The sequence below is a fragment of the Bemisia tabaci genome, chromosome 2 (genome assembly GCF_918797505.1).
Source record: "Bemisia tabaci chromosome 2, PGI_BMITA_v3".
In the NCBI taxonomy this organism is placed as follows: domain Eukaryota; kingdom Metazoa; phylum Arthropoda; class Insecta; order Hemiptera; family Aleyrodidae; genus Bemisia; species Bemisia tabaci.
This window is the reverse complement of record NC_092794.1, coordinates 15,481,273-15,499,343: the sequence shown is the minus strand read 5'-3', so window position 1 is coordinate 15,499,343 and position 18,071 is coordinate 15,481,273. Positions and strand designations below refer to the sequence as shown.

General features: G+C 41.0%; 1 protein-coding gene across 3 annotated transcripts in view; it reads left to right on the top strand.

Moving 5' to 3' along the window:
- Positions 1–18,071, top strand: part of LOC109033638 (zwei Ig domain protein zig-8) — a 460,442-nt gene that overhangs the window by 154,692 nt on the left and 287,679 nt on the right. The gene's annotated exons all lie outside the window — the stretch shown is intronic.

Below are 18,071 nucleotides of genomic sequence, written 5' to 3'. Positions count from 1 at the left end.
ATGCAGCATGTTACATTGTAGAGACCGCGCGTTGGTTGATGGGAATCGGCGCCATTTTCGGCTATGTTCCTTGTCATGACTTTATTTTATTGCATACTGTTTTATTGTTAGTCAATGCTATGTTGTGTATTGTATTTTTGGAATCATGGTGATACAGTCAACAATTCAAAACTTGTTTGTGCTTTTATCTCGTGATGGAAAAAATGTACTTTACGTTCAAAATTTGAAAATTTGAATTTTAAAGTTTTCGCGGTTAAGGAAGCTTTAACCACTGGGTTGGAGCTTCCTAGTTATATTACTTGATATCAGCTGATAGCAAACAAAGGTTACCAGGGAAACCGTAAACGTCTAACAACTATCGTGGCCATTGGGGCGATTATTGAAATGATATCGACTGTATGTCGCCGCTTACGACAGGACATAGCCCTATCTTAACTGTGTAATATATCGCAATTCGATATTGTTTTGATTTTTAAAAGGAGCAATTCATTCATACGGTTCCGATTAGTTTTGGCGAACGGGCCCTTAACCTACGGCACTCGGCTCATGGGAATTTTTTAACTTGTCCTGGACGGACTCGTCTGTAGCGCCTCGTTCTTCGTTGTGTGTGTGATTTCGTGAAGAAGTTTCTATGGCAATTTGCTTTTATTTGTGAGCTGTTTTTTCACGGGATTTTTGAATGTTCTGTACGAATAAATTCGGTGAGTACCTTATTTATATCCCTCCTTCCAGTAAAATTATTTCAACTTTTCCTTATCCCTCATTCTGGACCCACTCATGGGCTGATTATTTTCTCATTCTTGAAACTTTAGACTGGCAATTTCTATGCACAATCTATAGCTCATTAACCTATAGTTCAAGAGTTCCTCACTAGTGTCTTGCTCTTCTTTTTTATTTTTAAAGCCTCAATGTATTTATAGAATTTCAAAAATTTAGTTTTTGAGTTCTAATCATTTCATTTGTATTACCTTTATGTTATGTACCTACATGTTATACTATTTTTATAATAAATTTTGCCAACATGCTTTTCAATTCAGTCTACAACATTTCATTCCGACGTGGCAATAATGATTTATAATGCCCCTAATCCATTAAAATGAATTACAATAGTAATGCCGCATTATAATGTCGTATTATACATCGCAACGATTCATGTCCTACTGATTATTGATTATTGTAAGATGAATTCTGTTTTCTCTAATTGTATGTTTCATACGTGCGAAGCAAGTACGGGTCACTAGAAACGTGGTTCGTACGGGTGGCTGATGAAATTGATCTTCGAATACCTTTTGATGAGCTAGGGAAATGGAACCATCTGCATCTCATGGACAATAAATAGTTGCCGTAATTAAGGTCATCCCGTGATTAAGGTGCCGTGATTTAAGTCATAAATTCTTCATCTAATTCTTGATTCATCTCCAAAATGTCTGCTAAAGCTTTCATGCGCTTCTCCTTGTATGCATGAATGAGCAAATTGGGTATCGAACAAGCGGACACTTTTTGAAAATTTAGATGATTCTGGACAATATCGTACAGAAGTCCACGAGCTGCAGATAGAACCATTACCTCTAGCTCATCAAAAGTTATTCGAAGATCATTCAACAACCTCTTTGACAAGTTGCAAAAACTTTTCGTTAACAATAGTGTCACACGGTACTAGGAATATTTACTATTTAACGAACCTTATATTTCCCTGACTCAGTCCTAAATTATAGAAGTATGCGTTACTTTTCCAGCAATCCAAAAAAACAATTATACAAAAAACCAATACCTACACTTTCAGATATAAAAATGCAAATTTTTTGCAGCCTCGCTAAACGACTTATCAACCAGAGATTTTTTAGGAAGCGGACCTCCAAAGAGCTTTCAAAATTAAAAGTATACAACAAGTGATAATGCCATGTATTCGCCATATCAAAGCCCAATACACATTTATACACCGGCTACGTAAATCTGCTAAGTTACAAAACATGAATCGACAGTTGTCGGATTGTACATCAATGACAAAATGTGTCTAGGCCCTCATTCTTGACTACAACTACTGCCCCCAGAGCCGCTCTCCGACGCCAATGCGTTGGAGCTTCCTGCTTGTTTTTTTCTCCGTGTGATAATCGGGAGGAAATATGGCAACTTTCAAACTTTTTCAGCACGGGATGCATTGATGTTTCCATCACCGAAGACATTCCTCGGTGCACGCATTTTTGGCGTCAGCTGAGTTTTCGTATTTTATGGCGTGTAATCTGTCAGAAAGCAGCAGTCGACTCTCGGCCGAGGGCTTTCCTCCGTAGCAGCCCCGGTTTAAAGTCTCCGCATCCCGCAAAGCGCTAAGGAAGTCGGTTCGAGACGCGGCTGGGCGTCCAATTTGGCGTTGCAGCAATTTCGCCCCCGTATTGTATGCACAATGGAGCCATAACTCCTTCCCCGGACGAGGCGTTGCGCCCTGGCCGGTTGCAGCGCGCACAAAAAGAAACCGTGGAGTCGCCTCTGTTTAATGAAATTTTATCACGCAGTTAAAGCGGTTATTTATTTATTTTTTAAGTCAGCGTTCCGAGAACCACAATATTGAGGGTGGGCCAGATTTAACTAACTGCAACCCTCGACTCGTGTTGCCGCTCAGGGTGCGGATCGCGGATTTTCCCGCCCGGCCAAGGAGGTATTTATATATATATGAGTCGCTTTTACAGCGCTCTTTGGCGCTTTACGACGCCTACTCGCCACAAAGCTCGATCTTCCCACAGGTCATCAGGGAGTTGACAATCTCTTATTTCATTTAACACCCCCTGTCGCCAACCTCTCACTGGGCGTCCCCTACGTCTCCTCCCAGGAGGAACCCAATCAAGCATCTTTTTTGGCAGCCTCTCTCAGCCAAGGAGGTATTTAATAGTGTGAAATAAACAGTCATCTTGTCGCTTGGTGCACAAAAGGGCGTAACTACACATTAAGATGAGCTCGGAAAAGCATTGAGTTAAATGGAGCACTGAAAAAAAAATCTCTGCGTATTTACTAAGAAAAGGGTAAAATTACCAAGAATTCAGGGTTCTATTTGATTCCAGTTTTTTCTTGGTGAAATTACCATTTATAGAATTGGTAATTTTACCGAGAAATCTCTGTAAAATTATTGAACTTCCTCGGTAATTTTACTCGACCTTGGTAAAAACGCCAATATTTTTTATCGACCGTGGTAGAATTGCCGAGATAAAATGGCAAAGTTACCGGGAATTGATTACCAATAAAAGTAGTATTCTCACATGAAAAAACAGTAAAAATACTGGTTTTTAGGTAAGCTTACCAGTCTGTCTTGGTAAAATTACCAATAATTGGTAAAAAAAAGTGAGATGGTAAAGGTACCAACGGACCTTGGTAAAAACGCCGAGAATTTTTTTTCAGTGAGGACAAGGCTCATCGCGAGATGCAGTCACGGCTTTATGTCAGGAGGGCGACGATATTTGTGTATTTTTAACGAGAGCCCACGTGTCTAGTGAAAGAATTCGGGTTATATCTAGTTGGACCTTGAAAAAATTATCTTCCTACCACTGCCAGGATCCTTCTCATATTTGGGCTACATTTTGCAATGTGGAACTATAAATTCTAGCCCGGTTTAAAAACAACGTATGTGCCATTAGTTTCTCTATGCGCATAAGTGTTTTTCCAGCAGAGCCAGCTACAAATTACAAAATGCAGTCCATTTGAATCACAAGACTTCCTTATTAACCACACTATACTGTCTTCTCATGAATACATGAGTTTTTTTCAGGGGTAAAAAGTTTTTCAATAGTAACAAGACTTTGGTTCTCTGAATTTGTATTGTCTGGTGTTGAGAGCAAGGATCCTTAAACGAATTTTCGCGAGTGGATTTGGTCGACTTTTCCAACCAGATTATTGGTCGAGTTTGCAGACCGCCGGAGAAAAAGCTCTGCTGAAGTCAATACCTGAATTCAGTCCCGGAGCACCCATAACTTTTTTTTCAGTGTTGCTTATAGATTTTTCCGTAACATATATTGCTTCTAGCGGCAACTGTGGAATGCATATTCCACCTCGGAGAAACAATATGGTTTTTTCGCTTGGCTCAGTTGATGCTCTATGACGACGCTGCGCTCATAGGTTCAACGAGCGAGTTGCTTTGTAAACGCCCAGAGTTGAGCGCCGCGCCGGTGTACGTAGCAGCTTGGAAGGGGTGGGAGGAGTCCGAAGGGGGATGGAATCGGGAGGGAGGGAGGGAGGTGCTGCAAGACGTATGTAAAAGGGAACGCCTCGAACATTTGGTTCCTTTGAAAGCACTTTTCGCTTGGTCAGCATAATACGTTTCTGACGCGCTCAGAACCTTCGAGACGGAACGAGAGCTTTTGATATAGCTCCATCCGGGAATTAATTCTCTGGCTTCCCTCGCAAAGAACTCGCGAGAGCTCGTAAAATTGACCCGGAGACGCCGTAAGACGATATGCAAAAGTAAAGTCTTAATTATGAATTCCTCGCAACGTTCGGCGCAGCCAAATTCCGAAAAAATGAGGGAGGGAGAAAGAAAAAAAGGAATTTTCATTGGAAAAGACGTAGGGATTAAGTTATTCATTTAAATAAGAAATTGAACCCGAGTTATTTGTAATATTGAGAGAAAAGGGCCTCAAGTTGACGTAAGTTAAGTTTATACACTGAAAAAAAAAAAAAGAGTTACAGGCTCAGAGGCCGAAAGTTATGGGTGCTGGAGACATAGCTTCAATTACTCCGGGTGCTACGCCCGGCCGAAAATTTTCAAAAGGCGGATGGCTTTCTCCTCTGCTCCAAAGAGCAAAATGCGGGTGAAATATTTTATTTGGATGGTGTGAAGCAAAGCAGTCACATCTGCATCGGGAGTTTTGAAGATCGGAAGACCTACGTGTAATATTGTAGTACTGAGATTATGGAACTTTCTCAAAAATTCTGAATGTAGATTTGACTCTGTTGCTAGCTCCGAAATCGTTTCAAGATCGAACCGAAAAAAAAAAGGTTTCAAGCAGTTATGTGGCGCACTGTGCGATACATCGATTGATCCGCCTTTCAATCCTATGGAAAAGAAGCGATAAACAGGGTGTTCGCAACGAACACCTTAATAATCGATTCTTTACCACAGCTTCAAATGGGGAAATATTGATAATCGATCATTCACGCCTCGCCTTTGGTTTTAAGTTTTATCCCTCCACAATACTTAATGTTAATTGACATGAACGCCAATTTTATTGAGCTTAAAATGTTTTCTATCGACACAAAATTGTGGACAAGAGAAATTGTAAACCACTGTCAACTCATTTCTCCTCATCATGTAACTAGATCTCTTGTCGTTAAATTCAGTCCAACAATACTTTATGTTAAATATTGACGTCAACGCCCATTTTATTCAACTTCAACATGTTTTTTGGGACAAAAAATTCTTTACAAGAGAAAATCTGAACCACTGCATGCTAACTCACTCACTGCTCTTTGTGACTAGATTCCTTGTCGCTAAATTCAGTCTATGGTTCAAAAACATAGTCCAGTCAGCGCGGGATGCTTTGATAAAACCCATGTTTTCTCGTCGAATTTATGGACCATCGAGCAACCATGCGGACAATATCTGCAGACACGTTCGATGAGTGCGGTCTAGGAAAAATTAAAGGAAAAGCTTTTAATTAAAAGCTCAGATGGTCTGGGAAATGTGTTAGAGATAAGGGAGGAGTGACCGCGCGGGTGTGAAGAAATGCCGGGAGGCGGGTGAAATTACCCGATTACGGAATCATAAAGTATAAGATTTGAGTTAATGGAAAAGCGTATTAAAATAGCGTAGAACCATTTAGTTTTTAATTACGACCGACGGTTGAGTTCCGTTGACGGCTGAGAATTCCTATGTCGGTGGTATTCTCGATGATAATTTTTCACGATTAATGTGATTTCCCCTGTTCTCGACCCACATAAATACGTTTCATCACGTTTCTCTTGAATAGTTCTTAAATTAATTAATTTTGGTCGTAAAAGGCTGTATGTGTACAGTCTCAATTTTCTCCGTCCAAAAATCAAAGCCTCAAGAGACGTGCAGTATTTTTAACACCATATTGAAGTTAATTTTTTTGTAAATGAGCTTTACAGAATCATTAAACTTGATTTTTTCTTTCTGCTGTATCGTAATTCGCCCAGATTTTCTCAGTTTAACCCATTCCGATGTTGCTTTCACCATACATTGCGTCAAAAATACACGAATGGTTTCCTCTGATTAAGCCGTAAATTGCGGGGCTAGGAGGACAAGGTGCACAAGTGCAGTTTCTTAAAATGATTTCCTCTTTGATTATCGGCGCTGCTATGCACACAATTCTCAGTCGCTTATCTCCTTCTTTGTGGTTTTTTTAATTTCTTTTAATTATTTTTTTTGCATATCAGGCATCTCGCAAAAATTTCTCTCTTCGATAGATTTAATCAAGACAAATTTGTTATCAAAATGCGTTGTCGGAATATTTTAAGTAATTTTGACTTCAGTATGTCTTTTCTGCTGGCTTTAGGCAACTCTTCCAATTAAAATTGATAATTATTATCTGTAAGTACGTTAAAACCATCTCTAATACTTCATTCGATCAAAAATAAAAAAAGTTAGATTTTTAGTTTTTTTGGATCGAACTGGACAGAAGAATTGTCCACGTACGTTTCTCCCGACCGACCAGCGATCACACTGTGTTTGGCGCAATGCGTGAAGTATTCCTACAGCCTTGTAGGCGCCAACATGCTTTTTGCGCCGGCCAGCGCAGCGGCCGCACTCGCACTGTGTTAGGCGCAATTCGTGAAGTATTCCTGCAGTCTTGTAGGCGCTGATATGCGTTTTGCGCTAACCGGGCTCGGAAGACAAGGCGCATAGGTGCAGTTTTGCTCTTTCGAGGAATAAGTTTTTGAAGTTTCGAAATTGAATGAATCCTTACAGCGCAAAGAAAGTTTAAACTGTCTTTTGTATGCTTAAAAATCTGAATTTCAAAGCGGATTTTCACAGAATATGCATTAGGACTAGTTTTACTAAAAATCATTAATATCTCACTTTTTCAAAAACTGCACGTGTGCGTCTTCTCCTTCAAGCCCCTCAATTTTACTTGAGTTTGGCATCACAGCCTATTTTTCTGTGTTAGTGATTAAAAATGTCTTAGAACGATGAGCGCTCCAAGACAGGGCAGATTTACTTACACAAGGTGAAAATTAGTCCACCGCCCGCTCTCATCCTTACTTCCTCCGTAATCATATTCCCTGGAGACGGAACAGGTGTATCTATTTCATTTTTATGGGTCACCGATGTCGAGTCAGGAGTTTAGAGGAAACTTTCGCTCCGTACTTTCCTCAGCTTGGTCGGCTACGTGTTTGACCCTAAAACGTCACGAAATATCACCGTTGTAATTGACAAAATGGGGAAAGAAAGGGAAGTGGGATACAAACGGCAAAACGGCGTTCTGTATAGAATGTTCATGAGTTCCATAAGCGAATCAAAGGAGGGGGGCTCACGGAGCGTAAAGCCCTCTAGTTTGACCGAAAAAAGGAAGAAAATAAGGAAAGGAAGAAAGCAGGAAGGAACGGAGGAAGGAAGAAGGAAGAACGCTGATACATTGCTTGGTAATTATACATGACGAAATCGACTCAAACTGCAAATTAGATGCTTTAAAATTTTGAACAATTTGGGGGAAGCCCCCTGACTCCCCCCCCCCCCCTCTCCCTCGTTCAAAGTGCCTGGATCCGCCTATGATGAGTTCCATAAAATTTCCACAAAATTTTCTACGTTTTCGTAAATCATTGCCGGCAACAATTTTACAACAAGAAATTGGAGGAATGGTAGTTACGATTAATACCGTGGTAGATCCCAAAACTACCCGGGTGCTGACAGAAATTATTAAGGTATCAAGGTAGTATTTTTTATGGCAACTTCCATGATAGTCGTTGTAAGCACCGGGTTATTCCAGTCATCTAGCACGGTAATTATCGTAAATACCGCACGGTTGCCAGCATGTTTACCAGCTGCTGGTTGAGGCGACCACCTTTTTTTCCGTATTGGGGAGACAAAATTTAATCAATATAATCCGTAATTTGAATTTAATGGTCTTACGAAAAAAATTGCACACTAAAAATTAGTAGAATTTACCATTCCTTCACGCTGCATTTCACACAGTGTGAAGGAATGGTAAATTTTACCTTTCAAGTCGATTCTGCCAGAGGTCAGGTTGGTTCGACCTATACCAGTATATAGTAACGTTTACCTTTTCTTTGGCAGAATTGACTCTGAATTGACGCTGTGTGAAATAAAGCTTGAAGGAATGGTAAACTCCACCAATCTTTTTTTACAGTGCAGCAGCTTATACTCCACACAAAAATCAGGGATTAAAACTGAAGGAACAAAATAATAAAAAAAAACAAACAAAGAAAACAAAACTCTGGAGCAAATGAAAGAGCCCCGAAACTCAGCGGAGCTTTCAAAGCATCGCGAAAACGTTGTGGCTCAATTTTTCAGGAGCATTAGGAGTTTAAGTCGGCCTTTGTGATTCGAGTCACGTATCGAGATGGGTGTCGTCACTGCACTCTCAATATAATAGAGGAATCTCCGGCTCCGGCCCCCGATAATGAGAGTCAGTCATGAAAAGTCCACGAACAATATAATTCTGGTTCTGGCCTGAGGATGGCCTGGGCTAAGAGGCAGCAGATACGGGGAGAGGCGCCCGAAGTAATCATAACTCCACGTTTTGGGCATTCGTATTGTGTTATTAGCGGCAAGTGGATTTAGAGTGACAATAAGGACACGGCCGCCCTGTTGCCGTCGTGCTCGAGACCTCTACTGCCGTGCTAAGGAAGAACGCCGTATGAACATTCGAGAGTTGCCACATTGTCCTTGATCAGGGTGTCTACAAGTTCGGAATTTCCGGAAAGTCCGGAAATAGTATTGATTTTTTAAGGGCGGTCCGGGAGTACCCAAAAAGAGCGGAAATTCAACAAAAAGGTCCGGAATTTTTTCATTTTTTTGGTCATTTTTATCGTATTCTGAGCGAAAAATTCAAATATTTAAAATCGCTCGAACCTCGTCTAATGTAGGTAGTGATAAATCACTGGATTTTTCTATTAGGAGGTACTGAATTTCTTGGGAATGTCCTGTAAAAGTACTGATTTTTAGCAAGCCTCTTTTAGTAGACACCCTGTCGATAAAACGTGTATTTTTGACGCAAGTTAAGCATATTTTCCCTTGAAATTTGCAGAAATGTTAAATTGCGTACAAAATTGTCTGAACATTTTTAGGAATAACAGTGACTATTTTCCCAGTAAATTCGATTTTTATCGAAAAAAATTCGGCAACGTCTGAAGGGTCATAAGGCGTTCTTCAAACGGGGGGCGTGGGAGGGGGCAGAAGCGATGCGTGAATGATCGATTAATCGATACTTCCCCATTTGAAGCTATGGCACAGAATCGATTATTAAGGTGTTCGTTGCGAACGCCCTGTTTACCGCAATTCCATAGGTTTAAAAGACAGATCAATCGATAAATCGCAAAATACGCCACATAGGGGGCGGGGGGTCGCGGGGTCCAGATATCTTTGATCATCCCCCTGACTACGCTTTTGCATTCACCCTAACTCACTTAAGTAGCCGATGGTTAATATATCAACTGTTGAATGTAGTTTTAAAACTCATGTTTCCATTTCTGACCAAGACATATACAGCTAATGTGATCAAGAAGTTGGTCTTAAAAATACCTGCCGATGCGTCTGTTTACCTTCAGTAATCACCAGAATGATATTCTTCAGAATGCAAGTTGCTGAAGCCTCCCCCGCTCAGCATGAATCGCTGAAGTCCTGATGAATGTGAGTCCCGTTGCCAACGCACAAAACCGCCTTTTGTATTGAAATTATTTCGCGCAGGTAGAAATTAATTAATTATGTATGCATTTGCCCTCCGTTCTTCCTCCAAGGCCTGCGGTGCATTTGCCAGCTCGACAAAACGTCGCCCCTCTGACGTAAGGGCGTAACTCGATTTCCACGTGAGCCCTGTTGTCCATATAACTTCATGCTTTCCAGAGCTCATGTCGAAATCGAGATACGCCCTTACGTCAGCAGAGCGACGAAAAGATACTTGCTCCAAAATCTTCCTATTTTCCTCTTTTCTCGCAAAACGGCAGTTGCGCTTTTGGTGTCTAATCAGATATCCGCGTCGATTCGTTACCATTTTCTTCATAGCATTGCCCTTTTCAAAAGGGGGGCTCCGACTACTCCGAGTCGAGTCTCCCGAGCAGGCTCATTTCGAATGTTGAACTTTTTTTTTGTCTTATCCTCCCCTCCGTTTCACGGGAAGCCGTCATTATATTCCGACTGCTCTCGGAGGGGCATTAGCAATTTAAATTTGCGAGTCTGCGTGTCAAATTGTGCGTTTACATCGGCCGTCGGAGCGAAGAGACTCGCCACTTCCCGGACGGATCCCCCGGGAGACTTGATCGTTGCTCAGGTGAATATTTCGGAAATGAAATGTATATTCGCGAAATCTGGTTGATGTGCGTCGGAGCGAGGGCCTTTTCAATTTCTGGGGATCGTAATCCGGCTGAAACGAGTCATTCTTATGGCTAATAGGTTTCTCGTGGCGAGTTCGGCTGGTGGCTACATCCGATGCTGCGACATCTTATTAAGGGTCGCAGCATCCCTATTTCGCGTCGGGTCGAGTGGAGAGTGTGAATCCGATCCAGCGAATCCATATTTTTTCGTGAACCCGATTTTAGTTTTCGGGTTTCACCGGACGGGTGGTTGGTGCTCACCGGGGTTGTCGTTGTGATTTAACGTGTAACTCGTGAACCCTGGTTTTGGTGAATCCGACGGGAAGCTCCGTGATTAGTCCAAATGTTCTGGTTACACGATCAAATTTACGTCAAATTCCGATAAAAATGATGACCAAGATGGCGGTCGAGAGTTATCTAGATTGATGAGTAAAATTAATTAAAACAGCGTGTTGATTGAAATAAGCATGAAATAAGCACGGTTGTGTGGATATCAGATGAAGGATGAGCCCCACGGTTCCATCATCTACCATCAAATTTTCGCAGGCCGCAGAAATTTGATGGTAGATGGTGCGCACCAGTCACCATTTGATCGGAATTTGACGAGAATTTGATCGTGTAACCAGGCCACAAAGAGTGTGATTCCGATCCAGCGAATCCGTATTTTCTCGTGAACCCGATCTTGGTTTTCGGGGCTCACCGGACGGATGGTTGATGCTCACCGGGGTCGTCGTTGCGATTTAACGTGTACCTCGTGAACCCACGTTTTGGTGAATCTGACGGGAAACTCCGTGATTAGTTCAAACTCATGGATTGGTCTGTCACTCTGCTGGTGACACGGATGCTAGCAATTTCATCGGATTCAAAACGAATTTGACTGCATTTTGCAATTAGGAACTATATATTCCGGCCCGTTTTAAAAACAACGTATGTGCCATTAGTGTTTTTTCAAATGAGCCAGAATTTATAGTTCCAAATTGCAAAATGCAGTCCAAATAGTGCTGGATCCACACCATTTCGCGAGGAGAACAAAAGCAAAAAATTCCAAAAATTTCAATTAGAGTCAAATAATACTTGAGCTCTAATAATTACCAGCACAAGACTGTGAGGGCTCACTGTTCAGGTTCAGCTCACGCAGCTTGCGCTAGAATATTGAGTTGAGGTCACGACGAGAGATCTATAACGTTTGGCTTTGTTTTCCATGCGAAATAGTAAGGACCCAGCACCATTTCCCCACCTTATTATTTTATATTGTAGAGTATGATTAACTGAAACTTGGCGGTAACTTTTTAACGACCTGTCCTAGAAACTGAAACTCCGAGGTGAGCAGTCTCGAACTCCTGGAGTCTCACACTCGGGTCTGAAATCACTCCGAGTCTGTCGTTAGTAGGGCACCGAGCGTGGGCAAGAACTCAAGAAGTCAGAGGTGAGCGCTGCATGGAACGAGGATAAGATTTCCCGCGGCTCTTTTTGTTTCACTAAAGGATTGATCATCCAGCACTGGATAAGTGGAAGATCAATCTTCTCCCCGAGAGAGCGTGTTCTATGCTCCCGTACAGTGGGAAACCTCCCAACGAAAGAAAATAAACTCAAAACTGTCTTAAGGTCATTCATCCTAGATTCTTGCCGTGCTCCATTTGAGGCGCAACACATCGTATCTATTAAGGAAAAATTCTTGGCAGCGGGTCAATTATTGACATTGATAGACAAAGCTATAGACAAAGAAAACAAAGCCATAGACAAAGAAAACAGAGATGTAGACAAAGAAGACAAAGCTATAGACAAAGAAGACAAAACTATAGGCAAAGAAGACAAAGCTATATAGGCAAAGAAGACAAAAGAGATTTGGAGGGATCACATTGGTGGAAGCGGATGATTGTAATGGACAAAGGAGGTAGATTATAAACTATGGTTAATGTAAGAGGAGATTAGCCAAAGTGTTAGGAGTTTTCACTGATTTATTTATTTAATAAACGTGCTGAAGCTTTTCGGCTGCAGCACGGCTAATCATATTTCAAATGGTGTTACCAATCATAATGAACGATTATAAACTAATTAACGGCAACCCACGAGAGACCCTATAGTTAGTCCACCTTTTTCTCCCCTAGTCTACAAGAACCGCCCATTTCAACCGATAGGATCGCTCCATACTCTCTACCTATGTCTTTTTTGTCTATCGCTTTGCCTATCAACTTCAATAATCAGCCCGCAGTCTTGGACTTTTTAGCCCAAAACAATGGTGACCTCTGCAAATGAGGCTTAAGAATCGTTCTCATCAACAAAAAAAAAAAAAATATACATTAGGTACGTTTGAGTCAATTGAAGCAAAAAGCTCCGTACTTTTGAAGGATGCCTGTCATTCTTAATATGTTGGAGCGCCTTAAATTTCTTATGATACTGTGCAATACCTCTGGTGTGAAATAGTTGCTTCAGACGCCGTGGCACGCTGCGGCGCGGCGGGCAGGCAGAGACCGCGAAACGCGCACTGGCGCCTACAAACCTAACAGGGATACGCATTGCACAATGCGTGAAGTATCCCTGTTAGGTTTGTAGGCGCCAGTGCGTCGCCGCGTAATGCGTGAAGTATCCCTGTTAGGTTTGTAGGCGCCAATGCGTCGCCGCTCCGCTTTGTGTTAGGCTCTAATATTTAATCTCGTGGAGTCAGCGTTTTTCAACTCATGATTTTGAAATGTTTGCACGCTCTGTATGGACCATCTCATTTTAATTGATGGAAAATAAAATATGTTTTAGAGGAAAATATAATGTGTGTTTTGTAAATATTAAGGTAGTTCCGTATCAAATTTAATGATTTCCAAAGCACACGAATATCTACACAATTTCTTATAGCCTTTTAGAGCCAATGGCGATAAAGTGTAAAGCCCGGCGGTAGGAACTAGAGCCCGACTGTATACTTTTTTATAGCTTCGTATAGCCCGGCTATATGATTTGCTCCGCTTTCTACAGCCAGCTATATGATTTTCAATAGCCTTCTTTAGTCGGCTATAAGAACTCCTATGGTATTTTGAAACGCAGCTCTCATCGCCAATTTTTACCCGGGGAAACAGGAAACACGTATATCTCCTAATAGCAAAAACTACACTTATGCGCCTTGTCCTTCAAGCCCCTCAATTAGCTTGGAAGGACTGTGCGCCGGGAGAGGAGTTCAAGTAGGGCAGGTTGGCTTACAAGAGAGAACTGATGATCGAAGCAGTGCGCAGCGGTCAAAACTCTTTCACCTCCACTCCCGGCGAAAGTGATGAAGACAATTTTAAAGCCATTCCTCGCGGAGCTACGCGCTCGGAGTTGAACGAGCACGTATGTTAAACTTTCACACGTCGTATCGATCCTACATGCAGAATTTTAAGACGTCGGGCTCTTGTTTTGGTAACACGCGCAACAAAGAATTGACGAAAAGTTTCAAGTGGTTAAGCGTCTTCATGAAGTAGTTCAGGAAGTTTTACTCCGCCGTCCACCGTGTGCGGTTTTTATCGTATTTTATTTTTTCGGTTGTTGAGTTCGAGCAAATATCTGGTTTGTTTGAATTGCTACTCGAGGCCTCTTAAACAAAACCCAACAGTCTAGTTCAAAATTCTTGTCGCAATCCGGTCATGCTTGATAACGGAACGTTGAAAGGGAAACTAAGATGTTGTAAAAGTACCGATCGAACAAGGAAGAAAAGAAAAGTGTAAGAAAAGCAAGTGCTGGCGTAAAATGGATTGCATTTTGCAAAAAGGATCCAAGAGCATTCCAATTTTGCTAGAATGGACCACTAGACAAGGTACGAATTAAAGGATTCTGATACATGTTTCTTAACCAAAATTTCATGCAGAACACTATTCGCGCAACGAAAATGACTGAAACCAACTCCTAACGAAGGTATTAACGTTTTTATTTCACATTGGTTACGAGGAACTTGAACTGCCCGCTCACAAGAAACTCAAAGCTCTACGTGAGTCAAATCGCCCACTACAACGGTTTCAGCAATCTTCTCAATCGAGCAATGTTCATTTCCCATCATGTGTTGTTCAAACTATAAGCAATTTGCTATAGCTGAGCCAAAGCATCAAGATTGAGGTTGCCAGATTTTTATATCTCAGAGACTGTCATGATAAACGTTTAGCGCGCGATGGGAATCACGCAGAGCATTGAGTTTTCATGAGCGGGTGGTTTCAATTCACGCATCAAGAATTATTGAGAATCATCGTATGGAGTTGATTTTGGTAATTTTCGTTGTGCGCATCGTGTTCTACATGAAATTTTGGTTAAGAAGAATGCATCAGAATGCTGAAATTCGTACCTTGTCTAGTGGTCCATTGTGCAACTTAAGTTGTTTGCAATAAGATTACTGGAATCAAGAAAAAAATGTACTCGTAATTTACAAAAGTAATTTTCTTCCTGAGTGTATAGTTTATTGGGAGTAAAGATAGAACTTGCTCAAATGATCAGTTTATTCATAGTATATTTTCATGCGTCCAGCTGTCGTCTCGCAAACAGCATCACTACATCAGCTTCGACCAAAATTTTAAGTTTAGACTTGAAATGAACTATTAGTATTGTAAAGTATGCGAGTCATTTTGCTGCTTGAGAAACTGCTCAAAAGCAATATCGAAACTTTTCAGACTTGCCTCATAGGAACTCCTGAAGTAAAAATAGGCTCTCGTTGCTTTAAGAAAGAAAGGGCGATAAAGAATAACGGGGGAAAATAGACAAGGGAAGAGAGGATAGAGATAGAGAGGGGGGAAGCACCGAAAACAAATCTTATTTGAATCCAAAGAAACTTTTATTGAAATTTTTTTGCAGATACCCAGGGTTTTTTCTTCTTTTTTTTTTAAAAATAATATATGTTTCCAAGAAAGGAGGAGGTGCGTACGGTTCGAAAATTAATTCCAGTTTAATTACAGGGGGTCCTTTTCTGAGGAATCCTCGTTAAAAATCCCCTGTATTTTAAAAATGTTGCTGAGTGAGAGGTAAGAGAGGGAAAGAGGGAGAAGGATGGATAGATAAATGATTTAACAGCGAAAAAATTCACAAATTATTGTTCCACGCTTATGCACTTACAAGCTGCATCGGGAACTCGCGAAGTCTGGAGTAATTCGGCGGTAAGATTCGAGGTGTAAAAGGGAGCTTATCTTCCGAACCTTAAAAAGAGCAAGAACGCATTGTCTTTTTTTAATGGCCGCGCCATGTCTTTTCCCTCGGGGTTGACATGTTTTTCGCAACGTCCGGACGGTCTCTCGGATTTCGCTCGGTGACAGAACACTGAAAAGAAATCTCGGTGTATTTACTAAGGAAAGGGTAAAATTACCAAGAATTCAGGGTTCTATTTGATCCCAGTCTTTTCTTGGTAATATTACCATTTATGGAATTGGTAATTTTACCGGGAAATCTCGGTAAAATTATTGAGCTTCCTCGGTAATTTTACTGGACCTTGGTAAAAACGCCAACATTTCTTATCGACTGTGGTAGAATTACCGAGATAAAATGGAAAAGTTACCGGGAATTGATTACCAATAAAAATGGTATTCTTACCTGAAAAAAAAAACAGTAAAAATACCGGTTTTTAGGTAAGCTTACCGGTCTGTCTTGGCAAAATTACCAATAATTGGTAAAGAAAGTGAGATGGTAAAGGCACTAACGAACCGTGGTAAAAACGCCGAGAATTTTTTTCAGTGAATGCGCGATATGAGCGGCAATCCGGCAACGGTGCTCGCGCCAAATCTCCGCTCTTGGCTTCAAACATATCTGCTAATAATTCTTTCCTTTTATCTCCCATTAAAAAGCGCCAAGTTCCTCGGCATAGCCCGGCTCCGGGGCCCTTTTCGCTTCTTGCGAAGCCACACTTAAATGAAGGACACAGCCATCGGGCTCTGATGACGTAATATAATCTTTCTTTTCTCTATCTTCCTCCATGTATATGCACAAAGCGGACTCGAGGGTAATGAATGCACATCATGCAGAACAGACCGCAGCGCCAATATTAAGGTCGCCCGATTTCGATTCGAGAGACGAGGCTTCGAAAGCAGCCCATGCTAACATGAGCTCAAAATAAAATTGACTGATTTTTACAGAAATTAGCTCAGTTTTATTTTCAAGGAAAACGGAAAAAAGATGGAATTCACACGGATTTTCGATGTGAAAAAGTACTCACCATCTTTCACTAGAGTACCTGTATAGGGAGAGTATGGACATGTCGAAAATTTTGAGGTTAGGTGATAGAGCTCTTAGACCCCAAAATGGTAGGCAATCTATGAATTCAAATTATCTAGAGTGATTTATAATCACAATTGTTTGGAACTGTCGTTGGTAAAGAACGTATTTGACTTGGTTTTTGCATAAACTTACTCATTTTTGCGGAAGAATGCTTACTTATGAATTTTCTTGTTCATTTTCGTTTGATATTGGAGTCTAAAGATCGATAGTGACATTTTTATTTTTCAAAGGTTACCTTTCCTTTCGGGCCCTGAGAGATAAGTACATATTTCGAGTTGTCCATACTCTCCCTATATAGGTACTCTATCTTTCACTACGTATAATAGAGCAATAAATCAGTTTCTCTCCGGTGAAGTTTTACTCTGAATCAAATTAATCCATACACCACAGTTCGTTGTTTCTCCCACGAAAGTTCGTTTCACGTAACTACATTTCAACGTTGCCAAATTTCCTCTCGCAAATTGTATTATTACCAGGAGAATCTTGGGCATTTCTGACTAAAAATTTCACGGATTTTCCCTATAATCTCATGCAAAAATCAGAAAAATTTTGGACAAAAATTGCACAGGTGCATTCTTGTAAACAATCGAATCGTTTGAGTCAATTTTGCAACCTTGGAATGGAGTAACGTTCTTTCGTCCGCGAGACGACGCGAAGAGTTGATTTGAAAAATTTGACAGTTTGATACTCCTGGGAAGTTGGAACTCTAGTTAAAGTACAGTAAACTTCAGTGAAGTTACCAGAAAACTATTGAACTTTTTTATGCATGTAAAATATTGTTCGAATTTGAAAGAAATAACAGCAAGTAACGTCTACGACATAGTTAAACTAACGAAAAAGTTTAATTTTTCGTAGAAACTACGAAGCCCTTCAATTCCACACGCTCACCTTACAGTGGATCGAGTCAGTAGGAGAGGTTGGACAAAATTTGGAAACTTCAAAAGCCTATAACTCCGTTTATACAAAATTTTGATGTTCTAAAATTGGACGTATTTCCATCAAACGGAACTATGTGCATTATGACGTGAGCCCTGATATGCGTGTATTCTTATGGGTCTCAGGGATCACGTCTGAATGCACATAGTTCCGTTTGGCAGAAATACGTCCAATTGTTTCCATCGGTTTCCTCGCGGAATAATCTTCTTTATGCACCACTTAAATTTAAAGTGTGACGAAATAAACATCAAAATGTTCTGTTTCAGTAAACAAATTTATGTCCGACCTCTCTAACGGACTCGATCCACTGTGCGCCGTTGTAATCTCGATTTTTGTATCAGAGCAGGAGTGCACCTCATGGCGCATTGTGTCTCTGATTCCTAGAATCCCGTCCGCAGAACACTTGAATTAGTTTGGGAGTAGTTCGGCAT